Raw genomic sequence first — 19,044 nt, 5'->3', positions numbered from 1 at the left:
ACCCACAGCATAAAATACTTCTGTAGGGGAGGGAACAGAATAGGACAGAGGCAATGGGAGGACAGGGACTGCTCCCAGACAATGCTAACTGAGGGTTGTGTCTGAGGAACCCACCGACTGTTGACTGGGGGTGTCAGATGTCACTTGTGAAGAAGTGGATGACTGTGTTAACAAATTGACGACGGCAAATGGGTTGCTGGTCGAGAAACGACTGCTAGCTGATAATGGGAGCTCAGGCCTCTCACTGCGACTCCTGCTGACACTCGCCCCTAGTCTGCTGCGACTTCTGTCTGAAGGATTTAGGCCTCTGCCACTCCTCTGTGCATGTCCTGGCACTTCTCTGCCTGACATACTTAGTGCATAAATGAGGAGAGTACAATACGCTTCACTATGATTAAAACAGTATTTGTCTAGAACAGCAGCAGATGGGCACTTTTGGCTGAAATTTCACAGTATCTAGGCCCTTGACACATTAACAGGTACAAAATAGTACACTACTTAGATGTAGGTATGTGGTATGCACTGATGGGGGCAGAAAAATGCTCTACAGTACGCTTAAAAAAGTATCTGAGTACAACACCAGCCGATGAGTACTTCTGCCTGTACTTTCACAGTTTGTAGGCCCTTGACAGATTACAGGTACAAAATAGTACACTACTTAGATGGACATATGCGGTATGCACTGATGAGGGCAGAAAAATGCGCTACAGCACGCCTAAAAACTCAGTATTTTTGTTAAAACACCAGCCGGTGATTACTTTTATCTGTCCTTTTACAGTATGTAGGCCCTTGACAGATTAACAGGTACAAAATACACTACATAGATGTATGTATGCGGTATGCACTGATGAGGGCAGAAAAATACGCTACAATACGCCTAAAAACTCTGTATTTTTGTAAAGCACCAGCCGGTGAATACTTTTGTCTGTCCTCTCACATTATGTAGGCCCTTTACAGATTAACAGGTACAAAATTGTATACTACTAAGATGTACGTGTGCGGTAGGCACTGATGAGGGCAGAAAAATGTGCTACAGTACCCTTATATAACACCAGCAGTACACAACAGTGCTGCAGCCAAAAAAAGCTGTGTAGCAGCACAAAATTGCACTGTGTCAAAGACTATTAGGAATAGACTGCTGGGTATTATACTGTCTACTGACTAGTATAACCAGTAGATGATTTTTTGTGGAACAAAGACACTGAATTGCGTTGAAAATTTTTTCCTGCCTCCTCTGTTAAGGTTTCTGAAGTTGAGGCAGCTTGTTGAAATGTATGAGGCAACACACAGCTATGTGCCCCTCTCTGTAATACTTTGCTGAAGAAAGTGGCTGGGAGGTTGATGCTTGCAGCTGCAGTAAAAATCCTTGTCAGTGAAAAAAACAATGCTCTCCGTCCACGAGAACGCTGATGTGACTAGGAGGATGTTAAGCACAGCTGGACTGCGCTTTTCTCTGCTGTAACACACACACATGCACACAAGCTCTGTGTCCTATGATCCTTCTGCAGTGTATTGCAATGAAGTGGCTGGCCGCAAGTTGGCTGCCGATTATATAGGGCTGTGACATCACAGGGGTGACTGGCTGCTGATAGGCTGCATCATGCATGTGATTAAGGGTAATCCCGCCTACTTCCCTTCCCGCCTTACCTTTCCAGCATTTCTTGCCCCATGTACTGACATGTGGATCCGCCATTTTAGATGCCATGGAGCTTGCACCGCAACAAATGGCGTTTAATGATGTGATTTGCAAAATAGAATAGCGGCAAAATTTGCATTCGTTATGAATCAAATATTTCCCCAAATTCGTAACAAATTCGGGTTCGTCAGCTTTGATTCGCTCATCTCTAATATATGTATATATATATATATATATATATATATATATATACATACACATCACTGCTTTGTGTCTGGCCACAAAAGATGTAAGGGTGATGTGAACAGCATCGCCTCTTGACTCCTTCTTGGCTGACTTGGCAGAAGGCTTACGTTGTATTCCCAGCTCAGGAGCCTTCTGCTCTTAAACTGGAAATCCCTTTTAGAGCAGGGACTCTTATATAGTGAACAGCAGTGCACTGTACACCACTGTTTACTGTACAGGCTGCGGAGTTAATAGCATCACTATTGAAATCCTTACACTCCATATTCTGGGCACTCTGCAACAAACCCATGGAGTGCAGAAAATGCACATTTATTGAGAGTTTAGTACCATATTATTAAAACCTCTGTAATGGAAAATTGGAGCAGTTGCCCATAGCAACCAATCAGATTGCTTCTTTCACTTTTCAGAGGCCTATTTAAAATGGAAACAAGCAATCTGATTGGTTGCTATGGGCAACTGCACCACTCTTCCACTACACAGGTTTTGATAAAACTCCCCGTATATATTGTACACTACAGTAGAAAGAAGATGGAAGACGGCACTCCAATGATGTCGTGTCCAAAATAGTTTCATTGGCCCATCAATATACAAGGTGATGCAATGTTTTGACCTGACAATAAGGTATTTTTCAAGTGTGGCAGCCCAGTACAGAAGTGGCCCTTCTGTACACTATTGGTCCTATCAGGAGGACTCAGTCCCAGTCCCCTGGCCTCCACACTTCTCAGAACTTTCATTGCCCTTATAGAGTTAATGTATTGCATTATGTTTTAATGTATCTTTAAATTCTGTTGTTACGCCCTGTGTAACCAAGGAAGGTGTCAGTGACCAGGTGACTTGTCGGTGACCTATGGGATCCCTCCAAATTGCTCCCATATATAGCAGGGAGGAGCTAGCCTAGGCAGTCTAGAGTTGAAGCTGAGGTGCAGTCAAGTGAAGACCTGAGAGTGTTTGGTGTTCCAGGGGGAGACCAAGGCCTAGTCACTCAGCCATTACCAGTTGAACCCCCATCAGGTGAAAGTCAAAGCCTGGTAAGCACAAATACAGGGGAGAAGTCTAGTCAGCATAGTCAAGTCTGTCAAGTCTAAAGTCAGCGTGGGGTGCATAATTTAGTCTAAGTCCACTGCAAGTCCCAGCGAGCCAACAAGCCTCCTGAAGTACACTGAGCATTTCCTTGGGCCTGAACTGAGCGGTAAAGGCTTTAACATCTGTGTGCCATAGTAAAGCACCATTGTTCCGTAACCTTCATCAGAAAGATTATTTGCCCCGCGCCTGGCCCAGGAACCAGTGGCCATACCTCGGGTGACATAGAGGATAATTACGCCATGGCTTCATGAACACTAAGGGTTAATACCATCTGCCCTAAGGGTTAACAACATCTGCCCTTCCCAACATCCTCACCACACAAACATTTCCTTGTATATTGATGGGCCAATAAAAATTCACACTTTTTGGACACCACATCATTGGAGTTCTGTCTTCAATCTCCTTTCTACTTACATAGCCTTGATCAAGCTTGAGGACTGGCACCCACAGGCTTGAAAGTCCCTAACACTGCACTATTCCATACTTTCTTTCTATATGATGTACACTTCAATGATATTTCACCCCTTAAGGACTTAGGGTTTTTCCGTATTTGCACTTCCATTTTTCTAAATTATTGGCACCCTTTCAAAATTGTGGAAAAATAATATTGTTTCAAGCATGTGAGGCTCCTTTTAACTGGGGCACCTGGGGTCAGCAACAGATGTGGGCAATATAAAAATCACACATGAAAGTAGATAAAAAGGAGAAAAGTTCACTTAGTCTTTGCATTGTGTATGTGTGTGCCACAGTAAGCATGGGCAACAGAAAGAGGAGAAGAGAACTGTCTGAAGACTTGAGAACCAAAATTGTGGAAAAATATCAACAATCTCAAGGTTACAAGTCCATCTTCAGAGATCTAGATTTGCCTTTGTCCACAGTGCGCAACATTATCAAGAAGTTTGCAACCCATGGCACTGTAGCTAATCTCCCTGGGCGTGGATGGAAGAGAAAATTTATGAAAGGTGTCAATGCAGGATAGTCAGGATGGTGGATAAGCAGCCCCAAACAAGTTCCAAAGACATTCAAGCTGTCCTGCAGGCTCAGGGAGCATCAGTGTCAGCGCAAATTATGCGTTGACATTTAAATGAAATGAAATGCTATGGCAGGAGACCCAGGAGGACCCCACTGCTGACACAGAGACATAAAAAAGCAAGACTACATTTTGCCAAAATGAACTTGAATAGGCCAAAATCCTTCTGGGAAAACGTCTTGTGGACAGAAGAGACCAAGATAGAGCTTTTTGGTAAAGCACATCACTCTACTGTTTACCAAAAATGGACTGAGGCCTACAAAGAAAAGAACACAGTACCTACAGTGAAATATGGTGGAGGTTCAATGATGTTTTGGTGTTGTTCTGCTTCTTCTGGCACATGGTGCCTTGAATGTGTGCAAGGCATCATGAAATCTGAGGATTACCAATGGATTTTGGGTTGCACTGTACAGCCCAGCGTGAGAAAGCTGGGTTTGCGTCCGAGATCTTGGGTCTTCCAGAAGGACATACATCAAAAAGCACCCAGAAATGGATGGCAATAAAGCGCTGGAGAGTTCTGAAGTGGCCAGCAAGGAGCCAAGTTCTAAATCCTATTGATCACCTGTGGAGAGATCTTAAAATTGCTGTTGGGAATTGGCACCCTTCCAATAAGAGAGGCTTGGAGCAGTTTGCAAAGGAAGAGTGGTCCAACATTCCGGCTGAGAGGTGTAAGAAGCTTATTGATGGTTATAAGAAGCTAATGATTTCAATTTCAGTAATTTTTTTCCAAAGGGTGTGCAACCAAATATTAAGTTAAGGGTGCCAATAATTTTGTTCAGCCCATTTTTGGAATTTGGTGTGATATTATGTCCAATTTGCTTTTTTTCCTCCCTTTTTTGGTTTAGATACAATACATACAAAGGGAATAAAAATGTGTATAGCAAAACATGTGTTAATGCAATCCTTTTCTGTGAGAAATACTTGAAATGACTATAATTATGCCCTGAAAGCCAAAGGGGGCTCCTCTCCTTCTTGGTCCTACCAGGCGGTCAGGCAACCAGATATGGCCTAAGTAGGGGTACTTCCCAGCCCGGGACAAACAATGTAATAAAATATGGGGCATATTTCCTCCATATCAAAAGCGATTTACCAAAATGATGTCCCACAAAGAAAGAATTTGTAGAAAAAAAAAAGCGTATTGCTATTTTTTTCCACTGACTTTGAAATAATTCTAGTGACACATTATAAGAGCTCAACATACTCACTTTTGCCCTAGGTGAAAACTTTAGGGGGTGTAATTTCGAAAATGGGGTCACTTCTGCGGGTTCGGTATTGTTCTGACAGCTAGAATGCTTTGCCTATAATTTGTTTAATGATATCCTAAAAGCGAAATGGTGCTCCACTCCTTTTGGGTCCCACCATGTGGCCAGTCAACCAAATATGGCACACAAAAAGCACTCAAAGTACTAATTTTTGGTCTAGGTGCATACTTTAAAGGGTGTAGTTTCCAAAATGGGGTAACTAGTGGGGGTTCTGTATGGTTCTGGCAGCTAAAACCCTTTGCAGGCATAAAGTACTGCCTATAATCCATTCGGCCTAAAATTATTCCCTGAAAGGGTCCTACCAGGCAGCCAAGGAACTAAATATGGCCTAAGCGGGGGTATTTCCAAACACGGGCCGAGCAGCTCAATAAAATATAGGGTGCATTTCTTTAAATATCAGAAGCGATATACAAAAAATATGTCCCACAAATGATACATTTGTGAAAAAAAGCAAAATTCCAATTTTTAGCACTGATTTTGTAATAATTCCTGCCAAAAAATGATGGTGTTAAAATACATTCTGTGCCCCCTAGTGAATACCTTGAAGGGTCTAGTTTTTAAAATGGGGTCATTTGGGGGGAGGGGGGCTCCTATGTTCTACCACCTTCAAATGTACGCACACCTTGCATAGTACATAAAAAAAGATGTACTTTTCAAATTTTCTAAATTTTTAAAACTTCAAGTAAAATTGTTAGGCTTCTAATTCATTTAAAATGTTAATAAAAAAAAGAAATGCAGTCAAAATAAAGTAGACATCTGAAAGTATAAGTTTCATAAACTATTTGGTCAGTAAATATAAATTTATGCAACCTATTAGTGTTAAAATATTTTGCATTGTAAAAAAAAAAAACTACGAATGATATCGGCTTACTTTTACTTTGTACATGAAAGACAACTTGTGACAAAAAAAAAAACTACAAACAATGTCAGAATTATTGTGATGGGCAAAATGTTACCAGAGTTATTCTCTAATAAAGTCAGACATCCCTGAATAGAAAGACCAGGCCTGTTTTTATTTTATTTTTATTTTTTTAATCGGGGATGTCTGACTTTATTAGTGAATAACTCTGGTAATGTTTTGCCAATCACGATAATTTTGACATCATTTTTTTTTGTCACAAGTTGTCCTTCATGTACATAGTAAAAGTAAGCCGATATCATTTTTATTTTTTTTTTAATGTAAAAATGAATTAGAAGCCTAACAATTTAACTTGAAATGTTCAAAATTTAGAAAATTTGAAAAGTACATATTTTTTTATGTACTATGCAAGTTTTGCAGAAATTTGAAGAAAGTAGAACATAGGAACCCCCCCCCCCCCCAAAAAAAAAAAAAAAAAAAAAAAATTACCCCATTCTAAAAATTAGACCACTCAAGGTATTCGCTAGGGGGTACAGTAAGTATTTTAACACCATAGTTTTTTGGCAGGAATTATTACAAGGTCAGTGTTAAAAATTCTAAATTAGCTTTTTTTCACAAATGCATAATTTGTGGGACATATTTTTTGTACTTAGCTTCTGATATTGCAAGAAATGCATCCTATATTTTATTGAGCTGCTCGGCCCATGTTTGGAAATATCCCCGATTAGGCCATATTTGGTACCATGGCTGCGTGGTAGGACCCAGAAGGAGAGGAGCACCATTTGGCTTTCAGGGCATCATTTTAGGCCGGATTGATTATAGGCCACACTTCATACCTGCAAAGGGTTTTAGCTGCCAGAACCAAACAGAACCCCCACAAGTGACCCCATTTTGGAAAGTACACCCCTAAAGTATTCACCTAGACCAAAATTGAGTACTTTGAGTCCTTTTTGTGTGGCTGGAATGGTTGCAAAGTCAGTGTAAAAATTTATATTTTCTTTTTTTTTTCACAAATTCATCATTTGTGGGAAATATTTTTTGTACATTGCATCTGAAAAGTAGAAAATGTGCCCCATATTTTACTACGCTGTTCGTCCCATGTTCAGTAATACCCCCGCAGAGGCCATATTTGGTTGCATGGCCATATGATGGGACCCAAAAGGAGAGGAGCACCATTAGGCTTTCAGGATATCATTATACAAATTATAGGCCGCACTTCAACTTGCAAAGCATTCTAGCTGTCAGAACAATACTGCAGCCCCAGAAGTGACCCCATTTTTGAAACTATGCCCCCTAAAGTATTCACCTAGGCCAAAAGTAAGTACGTTGAGCCCTTATTGTGTGGCTAGAATTATTTCAAAGTCAGTGGGAAAAAATAGAAATTATCGGGGTATACCACGCACCGGCCTATAACACGCACCCTCATTTTATCAAGAATATTTGGGTAAAAAAAGTTTTTTACCCAAATATCCATGGTAAAATGAGGGTGCGTGTGTGCGCGTGTATACCCCGATACTTCTCGTTCTTGGTCCTACCAGGCGGTCAGGCAACCAGATAAGGCCTAAGTAGGGTTACTGCCCAGCCCGGCACAAACAGCTTGATAAAATGTTGGTAGCATTTCCTCCTTTTCAAAAGCGACTTACCAAAATGATGTCTCACAAATAAAGAATTTGTGGGGAAAAAACTTACCGTATTTATCGGCGTATAACACGCACTTTTTAGGCTAAATTTTTTAGCCTAAAGTCTATGTGTTTGTTATACGCCGATACACCCCCAGGAAAGGCAGGGGGAGAGAGGCCGTCGCTGCCCGCTTCTCTCCCCCTGCCTTTCCTGGGGTCTAGAGCCCTGCTGCCGGCCCTTTTCTCCCCCTGGCTATCGGCGCCGCTGCCCGTTTTGTCCCCCTGACTATCGGTGCCGGCGCCCCATTGCCGGCGCCGATAGTCAGGGGGAGAGAAGTGGCACACTGACGTCATGCGCCGCGCCATGCAGCGCATAGCAACGACGCAGGGGACGCACACCGGAGGCCTGAAGCAGCGCGGACCCGACCCGGCAACAGGTAATTATGCAACTGGGGATGGGGGGAGGCAACGGGGCAGCGGCACCGGTAGTCAGGGGGACAGAACGGGCAGCGGCGCCGATAGCCAGGGGGAGAGAGGGGCCGGCAGCAGGGCTCTAGACCCCAGGAAAGGCAGGGGGAGAGAAGCGGGCAGCGACGGCCTCTCTCCCCCTGCCTTTCCTGGGGGTGTATCGGCGTATAACACGCACATAGACTTTAGGCTAAAAATTTTAGCCTAAAAAGTGCGTGTTATACGCCGATAAATACGGTAGGTTTTTTCCCCACAAATTCTTTATTTGTGAGACATCATTTTGGTAAGTCGCTTTTGAAATGGAGGAAATGCGACCGACATTTTATCAAGCTGTTTGTCCCGGGCTGGGCAGTACCCCTACTTAGGCCTTATCTGGTTGCCTGACCGCCTGGTAGGACCAAGAACGAGAAGAGCCCCCTTTGGCTTTCAGTGTATCATTACATGAATTATAGACCCCACCCCATGCCTGCAAAGGAGCTGTCAGAACAATACCACACCGCTACAAGTGTATTGGCTGGACCAGCGGCCGCTCTGATTGGTCCCTGGCCGGCTAGTAGTGACGCGTGGCTGCAAAATACTGCTGAAACGCAGTATGAACAGGACACAGTGTAGGGTCACATAGAGCACATCCATGTCTTATTTCACACTGTGGATGCCCCCCAGCAGTCACTTGGGCAAGATCACTGCTGCGGCTGGGTAGCTCAATGTGTCCAATCATGGCTGCCGGCGGGAAATCCGCAGCTATGAGTGGACACACAAAGCTATCCAGCCGCAGCAGGGAGCTCATTATTGTGACTGCTGGCGGGCATCCGCAACATGTAATATGCTGCGGATGTGCACCGTGGTATCCTACACATTATGCATTTTTATTTTTTATTATACTTATTTAATACATTTATATTTATTAAATTTTTTTACACTTTTTAAAAAAAATGTAAACATTTTTGTACACTTTTTCTACACTTATTTTTTTACACTTTTTTAACACTATTATTTATTTTATATTTTTTTACACTTTTTTTTAATGCTTTGGAATACTTAGTATTCCAGAGCATTGCAGTTACATGCTGTCTGCCAGTTTTACACTGGCAGGCAGCATATCAGGACGTGCCGCTGGCATGTGCTGACAAGCAATAACTGGGGCAGACCTGGAGGTCCTAGTAAAGACCCCCGGCTCCCCAGGTAACCAGAAGAACCCCTCAATCATTGCGGGGTGATACAGGAGAGAGACAGAGGGAGCCCCCTCCCTCTGTCAAAACTCCTTACAGCTTGCAGTCACTTCCGACATGCAGCTATAAGGGTTAAACTGCCGGGACCTAAGTTTACAGCCAAGTCCCTGCCACGATCTTGTGGGTGCACTGGGTAGCACCCACGAGAACCATGGACATGTATACTCGTCCTGGTGGGGGAACGTGCATCCTGCATGGACGTGAATACATGTACATGGTCCTTAAGGTGTTAAGGTGCGTACAGACCTAATTGTCTTGGTCCTTAAGAGGTTAAAAAAAACAAAGCCAATGTTAGTATTACTTACAGATGCTCTTCATAGATCCAAAGAAAATGCATGTAGGCAGTGCATATCAGTATGGGTGGAGCAATTTGGTATGGGGAGGGTATATTGGCAATTGGTATGGGTGTTGCATACATTGCAGGGGAGGAGCTAAAGGACCTCCTCAGTAAATCCCAAATGTATTGTTACCCCACTGTATCCTGGTTTTACTGGTAACATTGGTCTCAGTATACAGGATTAGGTCAGTAAGAGTATGATGGTAATATTTCCTCCTTCCATAAAGGTGTATTTGATAATAATGATTTTATTGCGACAGGAGGCGAGTAATATATGCATATCTTTCTCTTTACTAACTCTCAGCAGTGAAAGGGTTAATGCATTACAAAAGAAAAAACTTGTATGTGCACCCAGACATGAATGAACATAGTGCACCAATCAGAGATAACCCTGGTGCATAAAACGTCTGCAACCGAGATAATCTTCCTTCTTTCTCGCTTCTCTCAGCAAGATAAGTATATATATTGTATTTCAATATATTGTTATTGCTCCTTGATCTACTTATTACCATATATATTCATTTGTATTTGATATCCCATTTCGTTTTATTATATTCCCAGTCTTATATATATATATATATATATATATATATATATATATATATATATATATATATAGTACATATATAATTTCCATTACTCTTTCCCCCCGCTTCACGGACCCCCCCCCCCCTTTTTGCTTCATCATATTCCCCCGTTCACTTTTCAGTGTCATTTCATTCACCTTCTATAGTCTACTCGGCCGCTTCGGTTCTCCTCACAGACTCGCATCTCCGGCCTTAGTACGCTGGCTGCGCTGTAATCTCGCTTCTCGCGAGATTTCGGCTCTCCTCACAGTTTTTTTCGCAGCGCGTCGGCGCGACATTCCCTTCAGTCATTCCTGTCACAGCGTTCAGTGTGTTCAGTAGCGTCTCTGCTTCTTCTTAAATTCGTGCTTGCTCATTGCTTGTACCACCAACTGAATTTGAGTATATTAGTAGTGTCCTCCTGGTAGGAATATCTTAACTATATTTTATTCATATTAATATATAAATACCCTCCTTTGGCATACCTTCTCCGGAGGTGAAAAAACTTTTGCCACTCAATATGGAGAATACTAAATCTTTACCTCAAGATAATACCTCTGCTGTGTCCATTGACCAGGCTAACAGAGACCCTGATAATATTCAATCCTTAGTGGATATTTCAGTACCCAAGTCAGTACATAATGCTATGAAAATGGCTATGTTCTCTCTCACTGAGTCCATCTCTAAGTCCATTTCCATGGCTATGTCCCATGATAAATCAAATTTGCCTTCTACCCCATCCGACATATTTTGGTCGGCGGAGGAGTCTACCTCCATATTAGCCAGAGGACATAAAGGAACCGGTAAATGCGCTAAAAAACAGCGTTTTTCTATAGACGACCTCAAAACCCGCTCCACTAAGCATTCTCATGAAAGTTCAAGACATGGTAAACATAAAATGCCACGTGAACCTAGTGGCCCTGAATTTTCTGCCTCTTTTGAGCAGACCAGACCCTCTGTCCATGAGGAAGTAAAAAATACTCGGACTAAAAAAGCCCAAAAACGGGCAAAACCGGATTCCTACAACATATCATCCTCTTCTGATTCAGAGGACATGTCAGATGCCGCAATATCCATTAATGATAGTGACGGCGACAGTTTTGAAGAGGGGGAAATTCCTGAAGTCCCTTTAGAACATCCTACTACTGAAAATTCAGGATCCAATCAGGTTCTAGACAGTCAGGGCAACCCCTTTTTTTAACCTGAATGTATCATACTTCCCAGATCATCTGAGTGGTCTCCCAACCCTATTATAGCCAAATATTTGGATACTAGGGTCAAAAAGGCTTTAGATAAACCTTCACGGAATAAACTCCATGCTGAATGCCTGAGACCTAGCCTTCCTAGTAAATCCACTATGACCACTGAATTAGACCCTGTCCTTATCAAATATCTGTTGAAAACGGGGAAAATCCCAAAAAAGGGATTAGACCGCTCCCTTAAGAGCGTACAAGATAAGCTGTTAGATCTTCTTGGACCTCTAACAAAAATTTTAGAAATCTCTGAAGACTCTATGGTTTCGGGTCAGCCTATGAATACCTCTGACATACGAGGATGGGCTCAACAGGCAATTTGTGTCTTTGGCAATGTTAATGCTGCCATGACCGCTGAAAGGCGAAGAACCATTTTAATGAAGTTGGATCCACAACTTACTAACTTGGCTTCAGCAGAATTTGAGCCTTCTACAGACGGTCTCTTGTTTGGAGACAGTTTTTTGAAAGAAATCAGTAAATTTGTAAGGATATTTACATCCCTTGATAAAGCTCAAAAATCGCTCCGGAAAGTTTTTCCTGGAAGAGATTTTGGACGGGCTGGAAAAGGACGGAGCCGTTTTTCCAGCCGTTCTGCCTCATCCAGAGGTACCGCCAGAGGCTCCTTCCAACAGGAGAGATCCCAATACTCTTCCACTTACCAGCCAACGCAGTTCTTCCCTACTAGAGCGAGACCATGGAGAGCTAGAGGAACCCAAGGTTTTCCCAAATCCGTAACCTCCACTGGTAAGTCCTCCTCCTCTTTTTTCTTCCCTTCTTCCTCTAGTAGGAAGACTCCAACATTTTTCCCAAGCTTGGGCATCCATAACCTCAGATTCATGGATCCTCAACACTGTATCAGGTTACATGATAGAGTTCATTTCTCCTCCTCTTCAAACCTCTTTCCCTCTTCCGATTCATTTTTCTCTTCTAGACGAATCTCTGATAGATCAAGAGATACAAGATCTCTCTTCCAAGGGGGCCATTATTCAGGTTCCTCCACATTCTTCAGGTTTCATCAGCAATATCTTCCTGGTGAAGAAAAAAGATGGGGGTCACAGGCCTGTCATCAACTTTCGCCAACTGAACGATTTCCTAGTATACCGCCACTTCAAGATGGAAGGTATCCATCTTCTAAGAGATCTGCTTCTCCAGGACGATTGGCTTGTCAAAGTGGACCTAAAAGATGCCTATCTCACGGTCCCCATCCATTCTTCTCATCAACCTTACCTTCAGTTTCTTTGGAAAAACCGGAAATGGCAGTTCACTTGCCTACCTTTTGGTCTTTCTTCAGCCCCTTGGTGTTTCACCAAACTTTTAAAACCAATTGTAGCACTCTTAAGGAGTTGTGGTGTTCGTCTAATCATTTACCTAGATGACGTCCTTATTATGGCTCAGTCTCAAATTCTGATCCAATGTCATCTTCAATGGACATTATCTCTTCTAATCAGTTTAGGGTTCACCATCAATTCGAAAAAATCGATACTGACCCCTTCAAGGGAAGTCGAGTTTTTAGGTTTTCTGATAAACACCCAATTGACTACTCTCAGTCTACCTCTGAGAAAACTTCAACTGATCCGGAAATAGATACATTCTATATTGAACAAATGGATGACCTCTTTGAGAACTATTGCTCGCATAGTGGGTCTTCTATCAGCCTCCATCCAGGCTATTTTTCCAGCCCCGCTACATTACAGGGCTCTTCAACGCCTCAAGATACAACATCTCAGAGAGGGACTTTCTTATTCGGATTATGTTCCCCTTTCCTCAGAAGCCGTAGAGGAGCTATCATGGTGGCTCCATCATGTTCAGCTATGGAATGGGAAAACCATTTTCAGATGCAAACCAGATCTGATTATAGAATCAGACGCCTGCCTTTTGGGCTGGGGTGCCCGTCATGGTCATCTTTCGACGGGAGGAAAGTGGTCAGAAGAAGAGAGTTCTCTTCACATCAATTGCCTGGAACTATTAGCAGGTTTCTTCGCCATCAAGAGCTTTGCAAAGTTCAGATCGCACTGCTGCATATTACTTCGTATGGATAATATTTCAGCAGTACAATATAGGAACAAACTGGGAGGAACAACCTCCAAAATTTTGTCAGATATAACCTCCAATATTTGGAATTATTGTTTCGACAACGATATAATCCTAAAAGCGGAATACTTACCTGGCCTTTCCAACAATGTGGCGGATTGGACCTCCCGTTTCCTAACCGATCACGCGACTGGAGATTGGATCCGACCATTTTTTCTATAATCAATTCTCATTGGGGCCCACTATACATGGACGAATTTGCATCTCGCTTAAATCGCCAGCTCTCTCTATTTTTCAGTTGGCGCCCAGACCCGGAAGCTCTAGGGATAGATGCGTTTCTTCAAACTTGGCCATCAAAAACCCTTTACGCTTTCCCTCCTTTCGTGATGATTCCGAGAGTCCTATCACAAACTGTCCTTCAACAAGCAACTTTAGTTCTGATAGGCCCGTGGTGGCCATCCCAAGTCTGGTTTCCGCAGATCCTGAGTCTTCTGATAGATTTTCCCATTCTCCTCCCAGACCTTCATCATCTACTTCTAGACCCATCAGGGAATCCTCATCCTCTTATTCTTTTCGGAGGACTTCCCCTACTGGCTTGCCCCATTTCAGGTCAACAAACCTTGACCTCCAAATTTCAAGTTCTACTAGAGACATCTTGTCAGCAGCCTGGGCTCCAGGCACCAAGAAGGCTTACAGATCGGCCTGGGGACTTTGGGTTCATTGGTGCTCTCAACAAAACCTGGATCCCATTTCTGCCCCTATGTCACATATCCTGAATTATCTATCTGAGGCTTTTGATACGGGTAAAGCCTATAGAACTATTAATTTATACAGATCAGCCATCTCCTCGGAACACAAACTTATTGAGTTAATTCCTGTCGGTAAACACCCTCTAGTGTGCAGACTTCTTAGAGGAATTCGATTTAAAAGACCTCCTCTTCCCAAATATCAATCTACTTGGGATGTATCTCTCATTCTCAACCTCTTTTCTTCCTGGGAAGATAATGATCTTCCTCCTCTAAAATTAATGTCCTACAAGTTAACAGTCCTTCTTTGTTTAATCTCTATTAAAAGAGTTTCGGATGTCAGAGCTCTTGATATTTCTCATAGAACTACTCCTCAAGGTGTCCAATTCTCTATTTTTCGTAGAACTAAAACTAATTTACAATCTGTTTTTTATCCTTCCTTTTTACAGCACCCTAAATTATGTGTCGTCAGATGTCTTAAATCTTACGAGTCTAAAACTTCATCTCTCAGATCTCATAATTCTACACAACTTCTTATCTCTTTTTGTAAACCTCATCTTCCTGTATCCTCTCCAACGCTAGCCAGGTGGGTCAGACATACTATGTCCTTGGCCGGTATTGATATCTCTTTGTTCGGTGCCCACTCCTTAAGAAGTGCCATGTCCACTAAAACCATTCAATCAGGTGGCTCTCTATCCGATGTCCTTAAGGCTGCTGATTGGTCCTCAGAATCAACTTTGAAATCCTTTTACTTTAGACCAGAATCTCATGTATCTATGTCTGTATTATAAAAACATTGTGTCTCAATATTAGCTTTAAACTTGCATATATTAGGAGCCTCCTGTTGCAATAAAATTGAAGATTTTCCTAGTTTTATGACGGAAAGTATAGATTTTATTGACGACAGGAGGCGAGTAATATCCCTCCCTTTTCCCATGCCCTATGTTATACACCATTCTTTTATTCTTTCAGCTTATTGAGATTTCTACATTGGAAGACCTTCTCCAGGGATCCTCCCAAGATTTTACTGTCTTCGATCCTACAGTTTCCAGATTCAGTATCAGAAGCTATACATCACTTTAATTGTTTCCAGTTGTTCCTGATTCTTCTGTTACTTCTAAGATTTGAGACTTTTCGGCATTATTCTCCAAGATGGCATCGAGAAAGAAGGAAGATTATCTCGGTTGCAGACGTTTTATGCACTAGGGTTATCTCTGATTGGTGCACTATGTTCATTCATGTTTGGGTGCACATACAAGTTTTTTCTTTTGTAATGCTTTAACCCTTTCGCTGCTGAGAGTTAGTAAAGAGAAAGATATGCATATATTACTCGCCTCCTGTCATCAATAAAATCTATACTTTCCGTCATAAAACTAGGAAAATCTTCAATTTTCCCTCCTCTTTACAGCTTCACTTTTTAATAGCTACTTCCATTACCAAAATGGTCTGCTTAGTCTGAAGTGTCTGGGCATGTGCTTGCTGGAGAACAGGTAATGGAGAAATAATACTTACACATAATATACATAAATATACTTCTTTACTTTCTACATGTGGCTGCTGAAGAACATGAAGGCTAGGAGAAAGAGATAGGGAGGATCACACTGGTTTAATTGTAAATGTGGTGGTCACTGGGATGATATAGTGGATGATGATGTGGATAGTAGTCCCACAAGTGTAGTGTCATAGAGCTGTGTTGTGTACCCCTTGTTGTACCACAACATTTTTTATCTAATGAAGCTGTTCCCTCAGACAAATCCCAGGAATAAGACTTCTGAAAGCCAAGGTTTTCTGAAACAACTTTAAAGGGGTACTCGGGTGGTTAAGATTTTAGGCTCTATTGCATCTTATTTTAATGTTCATGTTTTTTTGCAATTGACATGTATAATATGATTGTGTACATGTGTCTTTTTTTCTTACCTGTTTGTGGGCCAGGAAGTTCTGTAGTTCTGTGTTGGATCTCTTACTGTTGTCCACATGTTAGGATTAGGCTGTGGACAACATGTCATGGCTTTTTTTTTCTCTGTCCTTTCAGAACTGCATGAGAAATAAGCCACGCCTCCTCATCTCCCCCTCCCGGAAGACGCAGGTGTGCATGAGAGAAAGAAGTCAGAGCAGGGGGAGAGAGGGGACATACACAGCTCCTCATCTCCCCTCCCCCTGCTCTGTCTTCTGAGGACGCAGGTCTGCACTGAAAGAAGACAGAGAAAATAAGAGTATTATCTGAAGAAGAGGATAACAAAGTGCATGGGCTCGGGATGTATAGACTGCAGGGGAATAAATCTCGGACTGGGGATGATTTATATGTGTGAAGGGGGGGGGACTCCTGAATGACACATGCTGGGAGTTGTAGTCCCTGTTATGTGTGTATGCTAGTGTTTACAAACGAGTGTGCCTCCAGCTGTTGCAAAACTACAACTCCCAGCATGCCTGTAAAGACTTTGGGCATTCTGGGAGTTGTAGTTTTGCAACAGCTGGAGACACACTGGTTGGGAAACACTGTCCTAGCCTATTCAGCATACACATCATGTTACACCAGTGTTTCAAAACCAGTGTGCCTTCAGCTATTGTAAAACTACAACTCCCAGCATTCCCTGACAGTCTTTGGGCATGCTGGGACTTGTAGTTTTGCAACAGCTGGAGGCACACTGATTGGGAAACACTGGCCTAGCCTATTCAGTATATTACAAAGTGCATTTTTTCCCAACCAGGGTGTCTTCAGCTGTATCAAAACTACAACTCCCAGCATGGCCGGACAGCTTGGTTGGGAAAAACTGGTGTATGCCCTATAGAGATGTGGTGAACTACAACCCCCAGGAGACTACAGAGGCAGCATGCTGGTGCTATACCACAGACTGAAGACTCCTGAATGACACATGCTGGGAGTTGTAGTTCCTTTTGTATGTGTATGACAGTGTATCCCAACCAAGGCTGATTATATTAGTGTGCTGTGTATAAGGGGGCCAACCCGGGAAAATAGTAGGGTGGGTAAAGGGCGGAAAAAACAAACAAACAAAAAAAAGGAGCCGCCCCAAACCAGCAAGGCATGTGGCATGCTGGGATTTGTAGATTTCAGCACAGCAAGAAACAGGAAATAGAAGCAAAAATAGGAAAACAGAGTGGGGAATAAAAAGACAACAAAGAACGGAAATAGAGTAGCCTAAACAACAAGTATATAAATGAAACAAAACAAATAGGGTAAGTCAAAAACGGAAAAACATGTTGACCACCGGAGTACCCCTTTAACTTTAGGAGAAGCATATCCATGTAAACTTTCCCTGACTTAACAGGTGGACACTGGTCCGTTCAGAGGCAAATACAAGTGTGAAAATGACAAAGAGATGAGATGACTGCTTTGGCAGAACCTCGACAAAAGGTTTAGTTCTGATATAACTAATTCTGCCATTATGTGATATAACTTTTACTTTACATTAAATTTTCCTGGCCAGATGCACTGTGCCTGACCCAGGGAATCTTTCCGAAGACTTTGCAACCTGCTGTTATTTTCTGACATGTATAAGATCATATAGACAAAAGCTGTGTACTTTTCTGGCTGTGCACTAAAAACCACTCTGCTAAGAGAAGAGATGGAGAGGTAAGTATGGGTGTTATATATATATATATATATATATATATATATATGTGTATATATATATATATATATATATATATATATATATATATACAGGGTGGGCCATTTATATGGATACACCTTAATAAAATGGGAATGGTGGGTGATAGTAACTTCCTGTTTGTGGGACATTAGTATATGTGAGAGGGGGAAACCTTTCAAGATGGGTGGTGACCATAGCAGCCATTTTGAAGTTGGCCATTTTGAATCCAACTTTTGTTTTTTCAATAGGAAGAAGGTCATGTGACACGTCAAACTTATTGGGAATTGCACAAGAAAAACAATGTTGTGCTTGGTTTTAACGTAACTTTATTCTTTCATGAGTTATTTACAAGTTTCTGACTACTTATAAAATGTGTTCAATGTGCTGCCCATTGTGTTGGATTGTCAATGCAACCCTCTTCTCCCACTCTTCACACACTGATAGCAACACCGCAGGAGAAATGCTAGCACAGGCTTCCAGTATCCGTAGTTTCAGGTGCTGCACATCTCGTATGTTCACAGCATAGACAATTGCCTTCAGATGACCCCAAAGATAAAAGTCTAAGGGGGTCAGATCAGGAGACCTTGGGGGCCATTCAATTGGCCCACAACAACCAATCCCCTTTCCAGGAAACTGTTTATCTAGGAATGCTCGGACCTGACACCCATAATGTAATGGTGCACCATCTTGATGGAAAAACTCAGGGAACGTGCCAGCTTCAGTGCATAAAGAGGGAAACACATCAAGTGGATTGGTCATTGTGGGCCAGTTGAATGGCCCCCAAGGTTTCCCGATCTGACCCCCTTAAACTTTTATCTTTGGGGTCATCTGAAGGTAATTGTCTATGCTGTGAACATACGAGATGTGCTGCAACTGAAACTACGGATACTGGAAGCCTGTGCTAGCATTTCTCCTGCGGTGTTGCTATCAGTGTGTGTAGAGTGGGAGAAGAGGGTTGCATTGACAATCCAACACAATGGGCAGCACATTGAACACATTTTCTAAGTGGTCAAAAACTTGTAAATAACTCATGAAAGAATAAAATTACATTAAAACCAAGCACATCAT

Source organism: Hyla sarda, chromosome 1 (genome assembly GCF_029499605.1).
Source record: "Hyla sarda isolate aHylSar1 chromosome 1, aHylSar1.hap1, whole genome shotgun sequence".
NCBI classification, from domain to species: domain Eukaryota; kingdom Metazoa; phylum Chordata; class Amphibia; order Anura; family Hylidae; genus Hyla; species Hyla sarda.
The sequence above is the reverse complement of the archived record's forward strand: the minus strand, read 5'-3'. Positions refer to the sequence as shown.